Genomic DNA, 21,146 nt, shown 5'->3' on the forward strand with positions numbered 1-21,146 from the left:
CTTGAGCCACCATTGCATCACTTTTTTTGATGCACCGGTGGTGCAGTTTGCAGGCTCATATTTACAAGGCCACCTTGCGTGGCTTTTCATGGCCTTGCAAATACAGCCCATTTTCACGCATCACTTTGCGTGAAAATGGTGTGCCATGGGTATTGCTATTGGTGTTCCCACGCAACACCCATGGATTCTGTCACATTCCCAGATTTATTGTATTGTATTGTATTGTAATTGCATTTGTATAGTGCTTACTACACCTGAGGTAGCATCAAAGCACTTTTTCAGCGAGTAGTATGCTACTCCGGATTAGTGGTGAATTAGTATAGTGAAATATGAAATTAATTTGAGCGGTGGATATGTTACTCCGTTATTTGGATTGAGATTGATAGCTGAGGGATAGAAGAGGGAAAGGTCTCCATTTATATAGCGCTTGCTACCCTGATGCATTGTTGAAGGGCTTTTCGGCGAGTAGCATGCTACTCTGGAACCCAAAAAGGATTAGTGGTGATTTATGCTAGGGAAATATAAAATTAAATTGAGCGGTGGACATGTTAGTCTGTTATTTAGATTGAAACAGGATAGTGGATGGATGGAAGAGGGAAGGGTTTGCATTATGTAGCACTTGCTACCCCTGATGAGGTGTTAAAGCACTTTTTGACGAGTATCACGCTACTCCAGAACCCAAGAAGAATTAGAGATGAATTAGTGTAGGGAAATATAAAATACATTTGGTCTGAGCAGTGGACATGTTAGTCTGTTATTTGGATCGTAAAAGGATTGTGGAGGGATACAGGAGGGAAGGGTTTCCATTTATATAGCGCTTGCTACCCCTCATAAACACACATATATACATGTATATATATATATATATATATATATGCTTCAAAAATAAAGCCCCACTCCGACTTCTGTGCAAACACAAGACTTTATTTGTCTGAAGCAGCATATATATAACTCAAGTCCTGACCGGTTTCGGCGTCACCACGCCTTGCTCACAGGTGAGTTCAATATTTACCATGTGGTCACGAGGCCATAGGATCAACTACAGCCCCCAGCATGCATCATCGTTGCTTTGTAATCACGAGGCATTGCTTAATATTCATGTTTTGCCCAAATAGCGTTTTATGAACAATGTCCCAACAACGTACCAAATTGTAATGTGCACGCATTCCTTCTCACAGCAAGTGCACTTTTATGCTGCCTCTGTCCATGATAAGGGTTAGCACTGCGGAGCTTCCAAGAGGAGAAAACTCCCCTATTCCCTTTCTCTCTGATGCACTACCAATACTTCTGGCAATCCTTCGTTTGGTGCGCGAGAGCGTGTCATGCCCCCTCCATAAAATCCAGCACAACATCCTCCGTTTACTGGGGGCCACCGACTCTGCAGGGTGGGCTCAAAGGTTGCAGGAGCGGAGAAGCCTGCATATTCAATGCTTCAAAAATAAAGCCCCACTCCGACTTCTGTGCAAACACAAGACTTTATTCGTCTGAAGCAGCATATATATAACTCAAGTCCTGACCGGTTTCGGCGTCACCACGCCTTGCTCACAGGTGAGTTCAATATTTACCATGTGGTCACGAGGCCATAGGATCAACTACAGCCCCCAGCATGCATCATCGTTGCTTTGTAATCACGAGGCATTGCTTAATATTCATGTTTTGCCCAAATAGCGTTTTATGAACAATGTCCCAACAACGTACCAAATTGTAATGTGCACGCATTCCTTCTCACAGCAAGTGCACTTTTATGCTGCCTCTGTCCATGATAAGGGTTAGCACTGCGGAGCTTCCAAGAGGAGAAAACTCCCCTATTCCCTTTCTCTCTGATGCACTACCAATACTTCTGGCAATCCTTCGTTTGGTGCGCGAGAGCGTGTCATGCCCCCTCCATAAAATCCAGCACAACATCCTCCGTTTACTGGGGGCCACCGACTCTGCAGGGTGGGCTCAAAGGTTGCAGGAGCGGAGAAGCCTGCATATTCAATGCTTCAAAAATAAAGCCCCACTCCGACTTCTGTGCAAACACAAGACTTTATTCGTCTGAAGCAGCATATATATAACTCAAGTCCTGACCGGTTTCGGCGTCACCACGCCTTGCTCACAGGTGAGTTCAATATTTACCATGTGGTCACGAGGCCATAGGATCAACTACAGCCCCCAGCATGCATCATCGTTGCTTTGTAATCACGAGGCATTGCTTAATATTCATGTTTTGCCCAAATAGCGTTTTATGAACAATGTCCCAACAACGTACCAAATTGTAATGTGCACGCATTCCTTCTCACAGCAAGTGCACTTTTATGCTGCCTCTGTCCATGATAAGGGTTAGCACTGCGGAGCTTCCAAGAGGAGAAAACTCCCCTATTCCCTTTCTCTCTGATGCGCTACCAATACTTCTGGCAATCCTTCGTTTGGTGCGCGAGAGCGTGTCATGCCCCCTCCATAAAATCCAGCACAACATCCTCCGTTTACTGGGGGCCACCGACTCTGCAGGGTGGGCTCAAAGGTTGCAGGAGCGGAGAAGCCTGCATATTCAATGCTTCAAAAATAAAGCCCCACTCCGACTTCTGTGCAAACACAAGACTTTATTTGTCTGAAGCAGCATATATATAACTCAAGTCCTGACCGGTTTCGGCGTCACCACGCCTTGCTCACAGGTGAGTTCAATATTTACCATGTGGTCACGAGGCCATAGGATCAACTACAGCCCCCAGCATGCATCATCGTTGCTTTGTAATCACGAGGCATTGCTTAATATTCATGTTTTGCCCAAATAGCGTTTTATGAACAATGTCCCAACAACGTACCAAATTGTAATGTGCACGCATTCCTTCTCACAGCAAGTGCACTTTTATACTGCCTCTGTCCATGATAAGGGTTAGCACTGCGGAGCTTCCAAGAGGAGAAAACTCCCCTATTCCCTTTCTCTCTGATGCGCTACCAATACTTCTGGCAGTCCTTCGTTTGGTGCGCGAGAGCGTGTCATGCCCCCTCCATAAAATCCAGCACAACATCCTCCGTTTACTGGGGGCCACCGACTCTGCAGGGTGGGCTCAAAGGTTGCAGGAGCGGAGAAGCCTGCATATTCAATGCTTCAAAAATAAAGCCCCACTCCGACTTCTGTGCAAACACAAGACTTTATTCGTCTGAAGCAGCATATATATAACTCAAGTCCTGACCGGTTTCGGCGTCACCACGCCTTGCTCACAGGTGAGTTCAATATTTACCATGTGGTCACGAGGCCATAGGATCAACTACAGCCCCCAGCATGCATCATCGTTGCTTTGTAATCACGAGGCATTGCTTAATATTCATGTTTTGCCCAAATAGCGTTTTATGAACAATGTCCCAACAACGTACCAAATTGTAATGTGCACGCATTCCTTCTCACAGCAAGTGCACTTTTACGCTGCCTCTGTCCATGATAAGGGTTAGCACTGCGGAGCTTCCAAGAGGAGAAAACTCCCCTATTCCCTTTCTCTCTGATGCGCTACCAATACTTCTGGCAATCCTTCGTTTGGTGCGCGAGAGCGTGTCATGCCCCCTCCATAAAATCCAGCACAACATCCTCCGTTTACTGGGGGCCACCGACTCTGCATGGTGGGCTCAAAGGTTGCAGGAGCGGAGAAGCCTGCATATTCAATGCTTCAAAAATAAAGCCCCACTCCGACTTCTGTGCAAACACAAGACTTTATTCGTCTGAAGCAGCATATATATAACTCAAGTCCTGACCGGTTTCGGCGTCACCACGCCTTGCTCACAGGTGAGTTCAATATTTACCATGTGGTCACGAGGCCATAGGATCAACTACAGCCCCCTGCATGCATCATCGTTGCTTTGTAATCACGAGGCATTGCTTAATATTCATGTTTTGCCCAAATAGCGTTTTATGAACAATGTCCCAACAACGTACCAAATTGTAATGTGCATGCATTCCTTCTCACAGCAAGTGCACTTTTATGCTGCCTCTGTCCATGATAAGGGTTAGCACTGCGGAGCTTCCAAGAGGAGAAAACTCCCCTATTCCCTTTCTCTCTGATGCGCTACCAATGCTTCTGGCAATCCTTCGTTTGGTGCGCGAGAGCGTGTCATGCCCCCTCCATAAAATCCAGCACAACATCCTCCGTTTACTGGGGGCCACCGACTCTGCAGGGTGGGCTCAAAGGTTGCAGGAGCGGAGAAGGCTGCATATTCAATGCTTCAAAAATAAAGCCCCACTCCGACTTCTGTGCAAACACAAGACTTTATTCGTCTGAAGCAGCATATATATAACTCAAGTCCTGACCGGTTTCGGCGTCACCACGCCTTGCTCACAAGTGAGTTCAATATTTACCATGTGGTCACGAGGCCATAGGATCAACTACAGCCCCCAGCATGCATCATCGTTGCTTTGTAATCACGAGGCATTGCTTAATATTCATGTTTTGCCCAAATAGCGTTTTATGAACAATGTCCCAACAACGTACCAAATTGTAATGTGCACGCATTCCTTCTCACAGCAAGTGCACTTTTATGCTGCCTCTGTCCATGATAAGGGTTAGCACTGCGGAGCTTCCAAGAGGAGAAAACTCCCCTATTCCCTTTCTCTCTGATGCGCTACCAATACTTCTGGCAATCCTTCGTTTGGTGCGCGAGAGCGTGTCATGCCCCCTCCATAAAATCCAGCACAACATCCTCCGTTTACTGGGGGCCACCGACTCTGCAGGGTGGGCTCAAAGGTTGCAGGAGCGGAGAAGCCTGCATATTCAATGCTTCAAAAATAAAGCCCCACTCCGACTTCTGTGCAAACACAAGACTTTATTCGTCTGAAGCAGCATATATATAACTCAAGTCCTGACCGGTTTCGGCGTCACCACGCCTTGCTCACAGGTGAGTTCAATATTTACCATGTGGTCACGAGGCCATAGGATCAACTACAGCCCCCAGCATGCATCATCGTTGCTTTGTAATCACGAGGCATTGCTTAATATTCATGTTTTGCCCAAATAGCGTTTTATGAACAATGTCCCAACAACGTACCAAATTGTAATGTGCACGCATTCCTTCTCACAGAAAGTGCACTTTTATGCTGCCTCTGTCCATGATAAGGGTTAGCACTGCGGAGCTTCCAAGAGGAGAAAACTCCCCTATTCCCTTTCTCTCTGATGCGCTACCAATACTTCTGGCAATCCTTCGTTTGGTGCGCGAGAGCGTGTCATGCCCCCTCCATAAAATCCAGCACAACATCCTCCGTTTACTGGGGGCCACCGACTCTGCAGGGTGGGTTCAAAGGTTGCAGGAGCGGAGAAGCCTGCATATTCAATGCTTCAAAAATAAAGCCCCACTCCGACTTCTGTGCAAACACAAGACTTTATTAGTCTGAAGCAGCATATATATAACTCAAGTCCTGACCGGTTTCGGCATCACCACGCCTTGCTCACAGGTGAGTTCAATATTTACCATGTGGTCACGAGGCCATAGGATCAACTACAGCCCCCAGCATGCATCATCGTTGCTTTGTAATCACGAGGCATTGCTTAATATTCATGTTTTGCCCAAATAGCGTTTTATGAACAATGTCCCAACAACGTACCAAATTGTAATGTGCACGCATTCCTTCTCACAGCAAGTGCACTTTTATGCTGCCTCTGTCCATGATAAGGGTTAGCACTGCGGAGCTTCCAAGAGGAGAAAACTCCCCTATTCCCTTTCTCTCTGATGCGCTACCAATACTTCTGGCAATCCTTCGTTTGGTGCGCGAGAGCGTGTCATGCCCCCTCCATAAAATCCAGCACAACATCCTCCGTTTACTGGGGGCCACCGACTCTGCAGGGTGGGCTCAAAGGTTGCAGGAGCGGAGAAGCCTGCATATTCAATGCTTCAAAAATAAAGCCCCACTCCGACTTCTGTGCAAACACAAGACTTTATTCGTCTGAAGCAGCATATATATAACTCAAGTCCTGACCGGTTTCGGCATCACCACGCCTTGCTCACAGGTGAGTTCAATATTTACCATGTGGTCACGAGGCCATAGGATCAACTACAGCCCCCAGCATGCATCATCGTTGCTTTGTAATCACGAGGCATTGCTTAATATTCATGTTTTGCCCAAATAGCGTCTTATGAACAATGTCCCAACAACGTACCAAATTGTAATGTGCACGCATTCCTTCTCACAGCAAGTGCACTTTTATGCTGCCTCTGTCCATGATAAGGGTTAGCACTGCGGAGCTTCCAAGAGGAGAAAACTCCCCTATTCCCTTTCTCTCTGATGCGCTACCAATACTTCTGGCAATATATATATATACACATATACACACACATACATACATATATATATTTATATATCCACACATACACAACATTTTGTAAACTTGGGAGTGCGCCAGAATCCACCGCCTCCCCAGGGGAGGCGTAAGGAGGTTCAACAAGGAGAAAGAAGAAAATAAAATCGCCATCAATGATTCCTGCACAAAACAATCATATTCACAATGTAGGCACCCTTGCACCATGGTGCAAGTGTGCCTGCGTTGGCGCATGGCAGCCAATTGTGCACCAGTGCATTGGAAAGCACAGGGATGTGTCATATTGTTGTAAATATGATGCATTCCTGTGCCTTTAAAATGACGCAGCTCAGTGCAGCAAAAAGGCTTTCAGTGTTGCGCTGCCTCATTTTGTGGTATATCAGGCACTATGTGCATTTTACAGTGTAAGGGTGGGCGGGTAGACAGGAGAATGTGACAATAATTGGAAGCAAAAATGATGGATATGTGCATGGATGGATAGATCGGTGAGTGAGTGGATGGTTAGATGACTAAATGAACATAGTTGTTTATGAATCAGTAAATTGGGGAGTGAGTGCATGGGTGGATAACTGAGTGCCTAGTTAGAAGAGTGAACAATTACGTGCATGGATGGGTGCGTGGATGAATCCGTAAATTACTGAATGGATAGATGGCTGCACCTATGGATGAGTGAATGACAGAGTTCATAAACTGATGGACTAGTGAATGTATGGATAAATGAATGAAGCCTATTTGTTCAAAATGTTTACATAGTCATGGGGCATTGTTTATCATCTGCAAGTTAAGGGTTTCGGTGTTATAACCCATCTAACAAATTTTAACGCACCATTAACGGCCTTGCATGCATGTATTCCACAGTGCATGAAATGGATGCCAACAATATGACAAGATTGTCACAAAGATGCCCTTGCAAGCATTATACCATATGTTTGTTCCATCATGCTATGAATGCAGAGGTAACCATTTTGCCAACTTGGGGGGCATAGTCATTACAAGCATGCCCACAATTTCCCAAGACTAATTATTATTGTTATAGGGCCAACTTTCATGCCAGTGGTGGGCACCATCATTTTACGGATGACCATAATATGATTTTTTTTTAAACTATTCAAGAATTCAAGCATTATGTCTGAGTTGGACACCTTCATGCCATGGTCATCGATAATATTAAAAAATTATCACCCTCATGCCATGGGCAACATTGTGCTAAGGGTGGCTGCCATCATTCCATTGATGCCCAGATCATGGCAAAATTACCACCATTATTTTATGGATCATCGACATTTTGTCAGAAGTGGGCCTTGTTACATCTGAGATAGATCCAGTACGTTGGAAGGTGGGGTAGGGGTCACTATATATTATTTATGACTTGATATTGGTGTCCAATCGGTGGTCTGTGATTGGTATACCACCAGTTTAGGGAACACATTCACCAGGCACACTTCCATTCTCTCTCTCTCTCTCTCTCTCTCTCTCTCTCTCTCTTTCTCTCTCTCACACACACACACAAATACACCCAGACACTGACACGCATACACTCATTCACATATTCACACACACGCACACACATATACACACATACGTGCATTATCTCCTATCAATCACATTTTTATTTATTCCTATTTCTTATGTATATCGCCTTCATCACAATCCTTCAGCTCTCCTTCTTCCAGGAGTACACACAGTGGCGGCTCCTCTGCCAAGGCGGAAGAGCGTCGCCCCACTGCTTTTAAGCAGTGTCACGAAAGGAAAAATAAAATGATAATAACTTTATGTTATTACCATTTAATGTTTTCCTTGTTGCGACAGCTTTGTGGGCGTGATGGGGCGGGGCTGCTCTGCTGACAGAGCAGGGGAGGGCAGGAGTAGTTTGTCCTCCCTTAAGTGCGCATGAATGTTTGGATGGCCCTCTGGGGCCGGCCAAACATTCATGTGCACATCGCATGTTCTCCATGCATGCTGCATTACAACCTGCATGGAGAACATGACCAGACTCCCATTCTCTGGCTGAGCGCCGATCTACGGCAATCAGACCAACCACAACGCTGCATTGCAGCATTTTGATTGCCTATCGGGAAACTGGGAGCCAGGTGCATCCTTCTTCCAGGCCTGGAAGTGAGGAAGAGGACCTAGAGGAGGCAGTAGCGACAGCGGGTGGTGACAGTGGGCGGTAGTGGCTGACAGGTAAGTTTGTATTTTTTTTTTATTTCATTCCCTCCTACCCCCTCTCCCAGCGACACACCACCCCACCGCCTTCAAATACTATTAGTACTTTTCACCATCTGCTCATTCTTAATATGTGAAAAAGTGACGTACCACCGGCACAAGGGTCTTCTAAATAAGCCCCTAGGTTTTTCTGACCGCCTCAGGCTCTGAGAGGTTTGGACAGAGAGAGGGACAGTGAAAGTCATCCAGTGCAGTGAGGCAGCATGAAGCCACACACTAGCTCTTAAGTAGGACTGGTTGAAGTTTCCAACTCTGCAGGCAGAATTGGAGGAATTTGGGAAATTCTATGTTAATCTTGAAGTGTGAAACTCCTGATAAATTAAAATTCCACACTCCGCCGGTAGAAGTAACAATTATGCAGTGGCTTCTAAAGTTTAGAAACCACTGCATATCACTCGGCATTTGCCCCTTACATACTCTGCAGTGATTAAAAGTTTCAATCACTGCAGAGCATGCAATGTTGCTGGGTTTTATTTGGCTATGCTATTTTGCAAGGCAAAATGCATCCTCGCATTCGTTTTGGATGCAAGGTGCATTTTGCACCAAGAAAATAGCGACAAATGCACACTCTGCCCCTTCGTTGAATCCCACAGCATCTGGCAACATTTTAACACAATTCCACAGGATTCTGTGAACTCACACTCTGCTAATTCCACCTGGTAAACAAAATGTGTGCAAAGTTAAGCTAGAAATGAATCCCCCAAAATGGATTGGGGGTACGGGGATGGAGGGGGTCAAGTGTTGGAGATGGAATGTGAACCGTGGAAACATCTTCAAACTGTTTTTAGTCTTAGCCACAGCTTAATTTAAAATAAAGTCTGACACCACCTGATCCCACCTAGAGTGTTACTGACATATGAATGAATAGTAAAATTGGATCAGAAGATTTTAAATTTATGTAGTGTGATAAACGTTTAAGGCCAAATTCACTCAACCCTTCATCCATCTGAGGTAAATAAAATGAGTACCATTGAGTTGGGTAACAATAAACGTCTATTATTGAGCGCCAAGATGCCTACGGGTGAATGGGCAAATACCTACCTAGGTTCAATTTACGTGACGAAGTATGTTGCAATATCAGTGTAATATCAGATTTTGTGATTCCGGGGAATGACTTATAAAGCTGTTTGAAAACATGTCTTATTGTATTTGAGTAAGTTTTCATGTTAAATTGACAATACGCACATTTAGACTACTCTGGAGAACTCCAGCTGTTAATTACAAAAAAAAGGAATGCATTTTAAACATTTAAGTAAATGTATAGGCGTGGACACATATATCGTTAAAAGTGAAATATTAGCTGCTGTATAATTACTACTACTTTTGGAGTCGCTTTATTTTTTTTACGTCTCTGCATGACGTAAGCAGCGCATGTGCTGCCCTTGTCTTACGAAGCTTCTTGGAATCAATACGATTCCAGAAGCCTTGTCTCAGCTCCGCCTTAAGTTTTGATCTGTGCGCGTCGTTTTGCGTCACGATTTATGCCAAAGGGAATGCAATGATTGCACTGAAGGCATGTCAATAGGCGCCTGTTGCCACCCTGTCTCCTTTAAGCCCCGCCCACTGGGATTTGATCTTTTACTTGCGGCGGGAGACAGTGTCTCCTAATTAGCCGCTACGCACTTTTTTGTGATCATTCCCCTTTGGCAAAGGCAGCGCGTGTTTATAATTGCATCGCGCTTTGAATTTAAGTGAAAGCGCCATGCAATTATAAACACATGGCTGCCTTTTCCAAAGCTGAGACCTTTTTAAGTATTTTTTCTCTTCCGTTGCACATTTGTGGGAAAATCTCACGTTGGTAGGTTTGCTTTATACGGCGGCTCCATCACATGTGCATTTACCTCCTTACCACAGTACACAAGATAAACTTTTCCTAGCCTTGTCCTTTTTCTGAAGTAATTATCGTGATCGGAAAATATGCTGAAATCGACAAAACGTGGGCAGAAACAGGAAAGCAGGCACAGCTCTGTTCAGATTCACTTATCTGAGAGGATACGGCAAAAGAGCTGTAAAAGCGATCTGCGAATGTTAATGTAGAAGAAGCTGTGTAATGCACGGGTTCACATACATCAAACTGGAGGGGTTCACTGGTCAGTCCAGAACTCTTCGAATCGAGTGCTTTGCTGTCCCACGGGGGTTCCCCGTGAAGCCCTCTGCAAGGTTTAACTTGCAGAAGCAGCTGACCCAAGGACAACAGCCTGTGAGAGGGCACATCTGGGTATTAGTCCGAGGAAGAACGCATCTGTAGTTTCATTTCCGCTTCCTACTAGCACCTTTCAGACCAGCGTCATCGGGGGCCATCATTTTAAGCACGGAAGCAGTGGATTTATTCAAAGTTACCAGCAGATTACTCTACAACATTGTGCGTTCCTGGCCTTTGAGACAAAGTATTCTGGGAGTTGTAGTACGGGCTGCAGAAAGTTCCAAATCACAGTAGTGTGTAGCAGAACGCTTTAGTTTCCCGATTTACTTCGCCTTCCAGGTTTTTGAATTTCCATTCTGGTGCTTGTAATCCTGATGTTAAAATTGGACACCTCTTTTCCGAGGCTAAACTGGACACACAGAACTGCATGTCCAAAAGGCGAGGGTTACCCTACTCTGGACTCTTGGGTTTCTCTACTACTCACTCTCTACTACTCTCTACTATTCACTCTCTACTACTTTCTACTACTCTCTACTCTCTCTCTACTATTCTCTACTACTCACTCTCTACTTCTCTCTACACTCTACTACTCTCTACTCTCTACTACTCTCTACTACTCACTCTCTACTACTCACTCTCTACTACTCTCTACTCAACTCTCCTATTCTCTATCTACTTCTCTCTGCTACTCACTCTCTACTACTCTCTACTACTTACTCTCTACTACTCACTCTCTACTACTCACTCTCTACTACTTTCTACTACTCTCTCTCTACTACTCTCTACTACTCTCTAATACTCACTCTCTACTTCTCACTCTCTACTATTCTCTACTACTCACTCTACTACTCTCTACTACTCACTCTCTACTACTCTCTACCACTCACTCTCTACTCTCTACTACTCACTCTCTACTCTCTACCTCTCTACCTCTCTACCTCTCTCTACCTCTCTGTCTACCTCTCTTTCTACCTCTCTCTCTACTGCTCTACCTATCTACCTCTCTACCTCTACCTCTCTACCTCTACCTCTCTACCTCTATCTACCTCTCTTTGCTCACACATATGCACATATATATATATATAAATATGTATATATATGCATATATATGCATATGCATTTATATATATGTATGTGTATATATATATATATATACATACATATATAAACATATATATACATCTGCATATCTATTTAAATACAAATATAACTTGCAGAAGCAGCTGACTCAAGGACAACAGCCTGTGAGAGGGCATTAGTCCGAGGAAGAACGCATCTGCAGTTTCATTTCCGCTTCCTACTAGCACCTTTCAGACCAGCGTCAATCGGGGGCCATCATTTTAAGCACGGAAGCAGTTGATTTATTCAAAGTTACCAGCAGATTACTCTACAACATTGTGCGTTCCTGGCCTTTGAGACAAAGTATTCTGGGAGTTGTAGTACGGCTGCAGAAAGTTCCAAATCACAGTAGTGTGTAGCAGAATGCTTTAGTTTCCCGATTTACTTTGCCTTCCAGGTTTTTGGTTTTACATTCTGGTGCTTGTAATCCTGATGTTAAAATTGGACACCTCGTTTCCGAGGCTAAACTGAACACACAGAACTGCATGTTCAAAAGGCGAGGGTTAGCCTACTCTGGACTCTTGGGTTTCTCTACTACTCACTCTCTACTACTCGCTACTATTCACTCTCTATTACTCTCTACTCTCTACTCTCTACTACTCACTCTCTACTACTCTCTACTACTCACTGTCTACTACTCTCTACTACTCACTCTCTACTCTCTACTACTCACTCTCTACTACTATCTACTCTCTACTACTCACTCTCTACTACTCTCTGCTACTCACTCTCTTCTACCTCACTCTCTACTACTCTCTACTACTCTCTTCTATCTACTACTCTCTACTACTCACTCTCTACTACTCACTCTCTACTACTCACTCTCTACTACTCTCTACTACTCACTCTCTACTACTCTACTCTCTACTACTCACTCTCTACTACTCTCTACTCTATACTACTCAATCTCTACTACTCTCTACTTCTCACTCTCTAATACTCTATATTCTCTACTACTCACTCTCTTCTACTCTCTACTGTCTACTACTGTCTACTACTCTCTACTACTCTCTACTACACTCTCTACTACTCTTTACTACTCAGTACTACACTCTCTACTACTCTCTACTACTCACTCTCTACTACTCTCTACTCTCTACTCACGCTCTACTACTCTCTACTACTCACTCTCTACTACTCTCTACTCTCTAATACTCACTCTCTACTACTCACTCTCTCCTACTCTCTACTACTCTCTACTACTAACTCTCTACTACTCTCTACTACTCACTCTCTACTACTCACTCTCTACTCACTCTCTACTACTCACTCTCTACTACTCTCTACGACTCACTATCTACTACTCTCTACTACTCACGCTCTACTACTCACCCTCTACTACTCTCTCTACTTCTCTCTACTACTCACTCTCTACTACTCACGCTCTACTACTCTCTACTACTCTCTACTACTCATTATCTACTACTCTCTAGTACTCACTCTCTACTACTCACCCTCTACTACGCTCTCTACTACTCACTCTCTACTACTCACTCTCTACTACTCTCTACTCTCTACTACTCACTCTCTTCTACTCTCTACTCTCTACTACTCACTCTTTACTCACTCTCTACTACTCTCTACTCCAGAGGTCTTCAAACTGCGGGGCGCGCCCCCCTGAGGGGCTTGGATGGGTTCCCAGGGGGGCGATAATGCCTCTGAAAGTACATGCAAATGAAGATGGCTTGGAAGTGCAGCGATCTTTATTTGCTGCATTTCCAGGCCGTCTTCATTTACACCCAGGCCTTGAAGTGAAAGTGACAACTGTTAGCAGAGTGCGGTGGGGTCAGGGGTCAGTGAGTGTGCTGGCAGGATCAAAGAAGTTAAAAAAAAAAAGGGCAAGTGTTTTGTGTTATCAGTCTTTTAAGTGTGTATATAATAATGCAATAACAGAAGAATTGAAAAATAAATGCAAGTTAAACTAACTGGTGATAAATGCACTCTTGTAGGTAATGAAACCTCAGTTTGCAACTACCATCACTGTAGGTGTGTGTATGTGTGTTAGCATTTTGAGCATAGTTATGGATTTCCTGCATTTGCCACATAATCCATCATCTGCTGCATGATTTGCAGATTTAAAAAAAAACTCATTTCGAGCTCAAACGGCAGCAGCAACACGTTACCTTGCAGCGGAAAGCCCTTTCTAAAGGTTGACTGGTCACCTTTCTGTTGCTTATTGCTATATGCGGTTGTTAAAGTGGTACTAATGAGGGGAAATATATGCCAGGACACTGTTAACAAATCGAAAAATGGCAAAATAATGCAATAATGCTATCACAAAATAGGCAAGATTATGCAGCATTATTCGCCTCTGCTTGTTGCATAATTTGGCCTTCTCCTGCCACATAATTCCAGTGGCCCCGTTTATAGTGCTATAAGGTCTTAGCCTGTGGCAGAAAGCACTCTGAATATGTAAGTCAATATTTTAAAATAGTATTTAAATAGTCTAAACTAGGTTGCTGCTGCGGCAAAATGATGCAGTGATTGAGGTAAAACAAGTTCTTACATAATATATTTTTTAGTAATAAGTAATACAACTGTATCTAATGCAGACATTTTTGTAAGTGCCTCCACAATTCCAAATCTCAGCTAACACCCCTACATTACATCTAAAAAAGAATAAATCTTTGCCACCATGAAGCTTTAAGCAGAGCCGCTGGAATAATTCAGTAGGAGAGGACCGCATTATGCTGCAGGGTTGACTAAATAATGCAACAAAAAAAGGTTAATTATATGCAGCACATTTTGTGGCTAGCATTACTTCATTATTTTGTTATTTTAACTCATGGTAACGTTGTCAAGGGAAATATTTCATCTCACCCAAATACAGCCGTAAGCAACTACAAGATTGCCAGTCAATCTTTGCAAAGGGCCTTCCACTGCTCTGAACACTCTGGCTCATTTTAAGTAACTTTTGTTCCGTTTAAGCTAAAATCAAGTTTTTTGTTGTTGGAATCTGCAGAGTATGGATTATGTAGCAAATGTGGTAAATTTATAATTATGTGCAAAAAATGACACTGCTGCAGAAACTCATAATTCCAGTGGCCCTGGCTTTAAGTGACTCAATCAATTAATGGCTGGTTTCTTTTTCAACTTTCTGCACTACCACCACACCCTTCGCTTTCAGGCAGAGGCACCTCAAAGTCAATATTAACCATTCTGGATCAGTTTTGTGTGAAAAATGAGCCCATGGGGAGGCAGGTAGAAGGCCAGCAGGGTTGCATTCAGATGCAGAGCCCTAATCCTCTTGACTACTGGAGCCTCACAGTAATAGTCTAGGAGACAGAGGAAAGGATTGAGATTCATTGATATTGTCAAAGGGAAGGCCCAGAATATGGAGCACTGTATGGTGACTCATTTTTATGTTTACAAATGGCCAGAGATTGCTTCTTCAGAGATGCCCGAAAGAAGGGGACAATTTAAGTGCCTCTTTTTTTACATTTCTTTTTAAAAAGGCCATTCATTAGTGAAGCTGGTACTGCTGCCAGGTGTGTAAGTGGCCACTGCTGGTTATCATTAGGGAAGCACATGAAGCAGGACTGGGGCTCAGCGGTTTCAGGGGCCCACTGCATCACAATTATGACAGTTTACCTTTATTAAAGGGCATGCCGGAATATTTTTCTCTCTACCATTAGGGCCGAGGTGATGATCCGCCAAGGTGGGGAAGAGGTAAAAGATGCAAAGGAGATAGCCTGCTACTCAGGACTGCAGTTATGAGAATTGCAGCAGGTGTAGTTGCATTGGGGTCCAAAAGTGGGAGGGGCTCACAACACCCCAATTATGGGGGTAAGTATGTTTGGGATAATACATGTTTTTGTTTGATGCTTTTGCTGTTTTAGAAGTCTCATATTTAGTGAGTTTTATAAGCTTTAGAAAAAGTACTCCTGAAATCAGCTCATAAACCCCACTCCCTATACGCACCCATTGCCCTCCTACTCCCCCAATCCTTGCCATAATGTTTTGGAGGGGGCCCCGACTTCGAAATATTTTGCTTAGGGGGGGGGGGGGCTCTGAGCAAAAAAGTTTGAAGACCTCTGCTCTACTCTCTACTCACTCTCTACTACTCTCTACTACTCGCTCTCTACTACTCTCTACTCTCTAAAACTCACTCTCTACTACTCAATCTCTACTACTCACTCTCTCCTACTCTCTACTGCTCTCTACTACTAACTCTCTACTACTCTTACTACTCACTCTCTACTACTCACTTTCTACTACTCACTCTCTACTCACTCTCTACTACTCACTCTCTACTACTCTCTACTACTCTCTACTACTCTCTACTACTCACTATCTACTACTCTCTACTACTCACTCTCTACCACTCACCCTCTACTACTCTCTCTACTTCTCTCTACTACTCACTCTCTACTACTCACTCTCTACTACTCACTCTCTACTACTCACTCTCTACTCACTCTCTACTACTCACTATCTACTACTCTCTACTACTCACCCTCTACTACTCTCTCTACTACTCTCTACTACTCACTCTCTACTACTCACTCTCTACCACTCTCTACTACTCACTCTCTTCTACTCTCTGCTCTCTACTACTCACTCTCTACTCTGTACTCTCTACTCACTCTCTACTACTCTCTACTACTCACTCTCTACTACTCTCTACTACTCTCTACTCTCTATTCTACTACTCACTCTCTACTGCTCTCTACTACTCACTCTCTACTACTCACTCTCTACTACTCTCTAATACTCTCTACCCTCTACTCTCTACTACTCACTCTCTACTACTCTCTGCTCTCTGCTATGCACTCTCTACTACTCTCTACTACTCACTCTCTACTACTCTCTCCTCTCTACTACTCACTCTCTACTACTCTCTACCCTCTACTACTCACTCTCTACTACTCACTCTCTACTACTCACTCTCTACTACTCTCTACTACTCACTCTCTACTACTCTCTACTCTCTACTACTCACTATCTTCTACTCTCTACTCTCTACTACTCACTCTCTACTACTCACTCTCTACTGCTCTCTACTCTCTATTACTAACTCTCTACTACTCACTCTCTACTACTCTACTACTCACTCTCTACTACTCTCTACTACTCACTCTCTACTCTCTCCCACTCACTCTCTACTACTCACTCTCTACTACTCACTCTCTACTCTCTACCTCTCTACCTCGCTACACGCACACATATGCACATATATATATATAAATATGTATATATATGCATATATGTGCATATGCATCTATATATATTTGTGTATATATATATACATACATACATATATAAACATATATATACATCTGCATATCTATTTAAATACAAAAATAAATGCATGCATACATACACATATACATATATGCATACATATGCATGTTATGTACATGAAAGTTTGAAAAACACTAATAAAAGCAAAGCTAAAAAGCCACCTAATTACAGACAGAATTGCTTTAACTTAAACAAAGGCGAGACCTATTGCATTTGCAATGCCTTTGTATTTGCATTGGCCATGTGGAACAGTGGTAGAGAGATGCAACTGCCTCATTATTTTTTTAATTAAAAAATTGTGGAATGTGAAGACGTTTTCAATGGATGCATGTCACAAGGGGCCCATTTTTACACACATACATAATCTACAAAAGTGAAGTTGCATTATGAAACTTTGAAAAAAGAATCCATCAGAAAATAATTTTTCCGTAGTCAGAAAACCCTTCCTCTGTTTCTTTTTTATTTTTGAGATAGTCGTTCCCTAGTTGTATCAGAGTTACAAAGATACCCTTGTCAAGAGTAAATATCCAACTGTGTCAACATTCATAAAACGTTTTGTGAATATCAACACACAAACAGGTTTGTCTGTGATTATCTGCTTTTCAGGGTATTCCAACCTTGGAGGTTTCAACCCTTCCCCTGTGAGTAGATTACTTCTGTCAAGGACAGGAAAAAAACATTTTCACTGTGGAAATGTGGAGGAAACACCCCCATAACTGTGGAGATTGAGGGGTGGCGACTTGTCCAAGGGGAGAAAATTTTACCCATGGAGAAGCATAGTAAAATTTATCAAGTCTAGTTGCACGTGGGTGAAACATTTATGCTCGTGAAATGTACACCTGTTATATTTACACATGCATATATACTTTCCCTTTAGAGTAATATGGAGCTCACACAAATATTCCAGAACTACTCCTGGGACAGTCTGATTGCCTCAGCTTCCCAAGAGTTCTCTAGGAAATATCACCTTACCAATACTCTGAAATTTACCCCAAATGTGGGCACAAGTCTAATGCAATACATTTCAGACTTGTTTTGAAAACAAGGATGTTAGTTAGTAAACCCTCATGAAAGCACACAAAGTACGCCCTGGTAAAACCTCGATGTCCATCAGACTAAACTAAAGCAACTGTGTTATCGAGATTGCCATATCATCTTGAGAAAGCCTGATTCACACGCCGCCCAACGCTGGACAAACCTCTAAATATTAGATCCCGAGCTCCTGCAACTGCCGGTCTTACTCGGTCCTTGTCGATGTCCTTCCAGACGCAGCTCTTTTCCGTTCAACTAATCGCCGACCCCAGACGAACCAATTTGCTGATTGACACTCCTTCCCACTGGCTATGCCGATGTCACGTTTGACATGGCTTTCTACGTAATTCCAACACCGCCTTAACCATGCCAACCCGGTCCTGAAAATGATCCTTAGTCACTGGATTAAAATGTCGTCGACCTGTCAGCGCAATTGATGGCGCTTACCTCATGTGGTTCAAAAAGAAAGTGCTTACCAATTACCTAAAAAGATTGCGAATTATTGATCTGAACCACAATTTTCACTGTACATTTTCACTTATTTCACCTTGCGCCGTTCCTTGCTGATATCACATTGTCACTTGCGTCGCCACCCGTTGTTTCACAAACACAATTGAGCATCAAGTACAATTCGGGTTGTTCACGCAAATTTGCTTTGCCCACATTGCTGTTACAACTGTAATTTTCCTTTCTTTTGTCTGAGTTTGTTTCAAAATATATGATGCCATGTGCACATTCTTCAAAAAAACCTACAGAGAGTCTCATTTTCTTTCATGTAATGTCTTGCACATGCCTGCCTAACTGTCCTGCCTAATAATACCAGTTGAGAAATTGTTGCTTGTTTCACAAGAAAACTACCTGGCACGAAAATGCAATCAACAATCAGCTTCACTTCATTTCTATAACTTGTCATAATTTGTGTGTTTTTTGTAAAATTGCAAATGGGTTACTTAACAATGTTCTTGGTTACAAATATTTTGAAAAATGATGCTCCTGCCATGGTCTAGGATGATATTTAAAAATGTTTGTTGTCTCTCAATTATGATTCATTTGTTGTAACACCTGCACAGATTTGCATACGGCACTATTTTGGAGCACTGGTGCTTCTTTCCAATTAAAGCTCTAAAAATATTCTTCGATTTCTATAAAACTGTTGCTGCACTTATAGTCTAGAGGTTTGACTACTGCAATAGCCTTTATATAGTTATTTCAAAGCAACTGCTCCTTAGTGTCCAGGTGGTCCAAAATCCGTCCGCCAGACCTGTGGTTAAATGTCCTAGGCATAGCTCTGCATCTAAAGACATCAGAGAGATGCATTGACTGCCTATCCATAAGAGGGATCTATTTAAAAATGTTGTTACTGGTTTTTAGGGCTTTTTGTGCCACAGGCCCCAATATCTATCTGACCGGCTTTGTCATTAGAAGACTCAGATGTCTCTCAGATCTTCTAACTTGTTAAAACCTCCTTATTTTGGGCTTAAATCCATAAGCGGTAAATCATTTATGGTCTTCAGATCAAAAGTTTGGAACATACTTCCTGGTTCGCTCCAGATCATTACGAATGAAGCCAGTTGCACAAAGAATTTGAAGACCTGGCTGCTCCTGGCCCCAGATGCATTTTGCCATCATCTAATATAATTGGTTGGCCATGGTCTGTTGCTTTTTCTGCTGACTCTCTATCCTCTTCTTCTTTAATTTTCTTTGTAAAGGTCTGTTTGAGGAATGGTGTTCAAGGGCTAGCGCCAGGGGTCACTAGTTTGAGTGAACGTGAGCTTTATTAGTACCACATTCATTTATTAATTCATTAATTCATTCTTTATCTTATTCAAATCATATGCCTTTAATGCTAAGTTCAAATATGCTTAATGTTACATGCAGTCAATTGCTTGTGAGATAGACTGACATTACTCTTTGTTCACATCCCTCTCCTTTCAACACATCTTCTAATGTTAACATTATACTTTTTCTGTCATTAATTGCAATTGTATTTAATTTGATTGATATTCATGTATTCCTGACCTTTTTATATGGGTCCTGATTAACCCAAACCCTGTTCCTGGGGGAGCAAAATCTTGATGTGCATGGTAAATGTGAACATGCACTGGCAAAGTCAAAGGGTCCGGCTTGTATTTTGAGTTCAAACAGTTTCAAAGATGCAATGAGGCAGCCAGTTGCATGGAACAGAGCGTGCTCAAGCTGACTGCGTCGAAATCGAAGTCATTTTTAGCAGACTTAAACCTCTTCAATAATACAACTCTGAGGAGTCACCGTAGACTTAATTGATTAGGCCAAAGGATAACCTAAATCCAACTAAACCTGGAAGTGTAGACCAGGTCTGTGGTCTAGAAATAATGTATCCAACTTATCAAAAGTCAGTGCCATAAAGTGGCTGTAGTATGCTAGATTAACATAATTTGGGCTACATCAGTGCCTTCAATACAGGTTCTGTGATGGTGCCTTACCTTTGATCAGCATGTTGGCCAAACACTGTGGTATACATATGTCCATTTTCTTGCCAGAATCATATATACGTATCTGCCAAAAGCCTGCCTCCCACCCCCCACGTTGTGCCCACACTCCAGCTCCCCAGCATGTGCGCCAGCGGAATCAAGTGCACAACTGCACTGGGAGAAGCGGGAAGGCTGTAGGGTGGGGGCCCACTGTCACAGCTTCCAGGAAGCCTGAGAGACAATTGGCAGAACCCGCTGAGGCCAAGTCTGGCACAGGAGGAAGGGGGCAAGCAATTGCACACACTCCAGTGGAGGCCCAGGATAGTGTAGTGCCAATGCAGCACCTCCTCAGCTGAGGCTTTGTTTCCTTGGGGCTACCGTCACAGGGACCTCTCCTATCCTCTACTTCAAACAACGTGGCCTAGTGTAGCTCAGTTGAGACCACTGAGTCCTCTGTAGCTTCTGAATCATGTACAAAACTCAGGTGAGCGGGCAGTGGTTGGTGTGAGCACGATGCATGGTCAAGCTGCAAGGAAGGAGCTCTAGTGTCAGCAGACAAGTCAAGCTATTCTTTGGCCTTTGCTGAAGAGGTGGCCCTCTGAAGGGTTGGGGGCCCCTTGGAGAGTTGGGGGACCCACTTTTCCACAGGGG

General features: G+C 43.3%; 1 protein-coding gene across 3 annotated transcripts in view; it reads left to right on the plus strand.

Moving 5' to 3' along the window:
* The window catches only part of MME (membrane metalloendopeptidase), a 523,853-nt gene that overhangs the window by 232,638 nt on the left and 270,069 nt on the right, over positions 1-21,146 (plus strand). The gene's annotated exons all lie outside the window — the stretch shown is intronic.

Source organism: Triturus cristatus, chromosome 11, assembly GCF_964204655.1.
Source record: "Triturus cristatus chromosome 11, aTriCri1.1, whole genome shotgun sequence".
Taxonomy (NCBI): domain Eukaryota; kingdom Metazoa; phylum Chordata; class Amphibia; order Caudata; family Salamandridae; genus Triturus; species Triturus cristatus.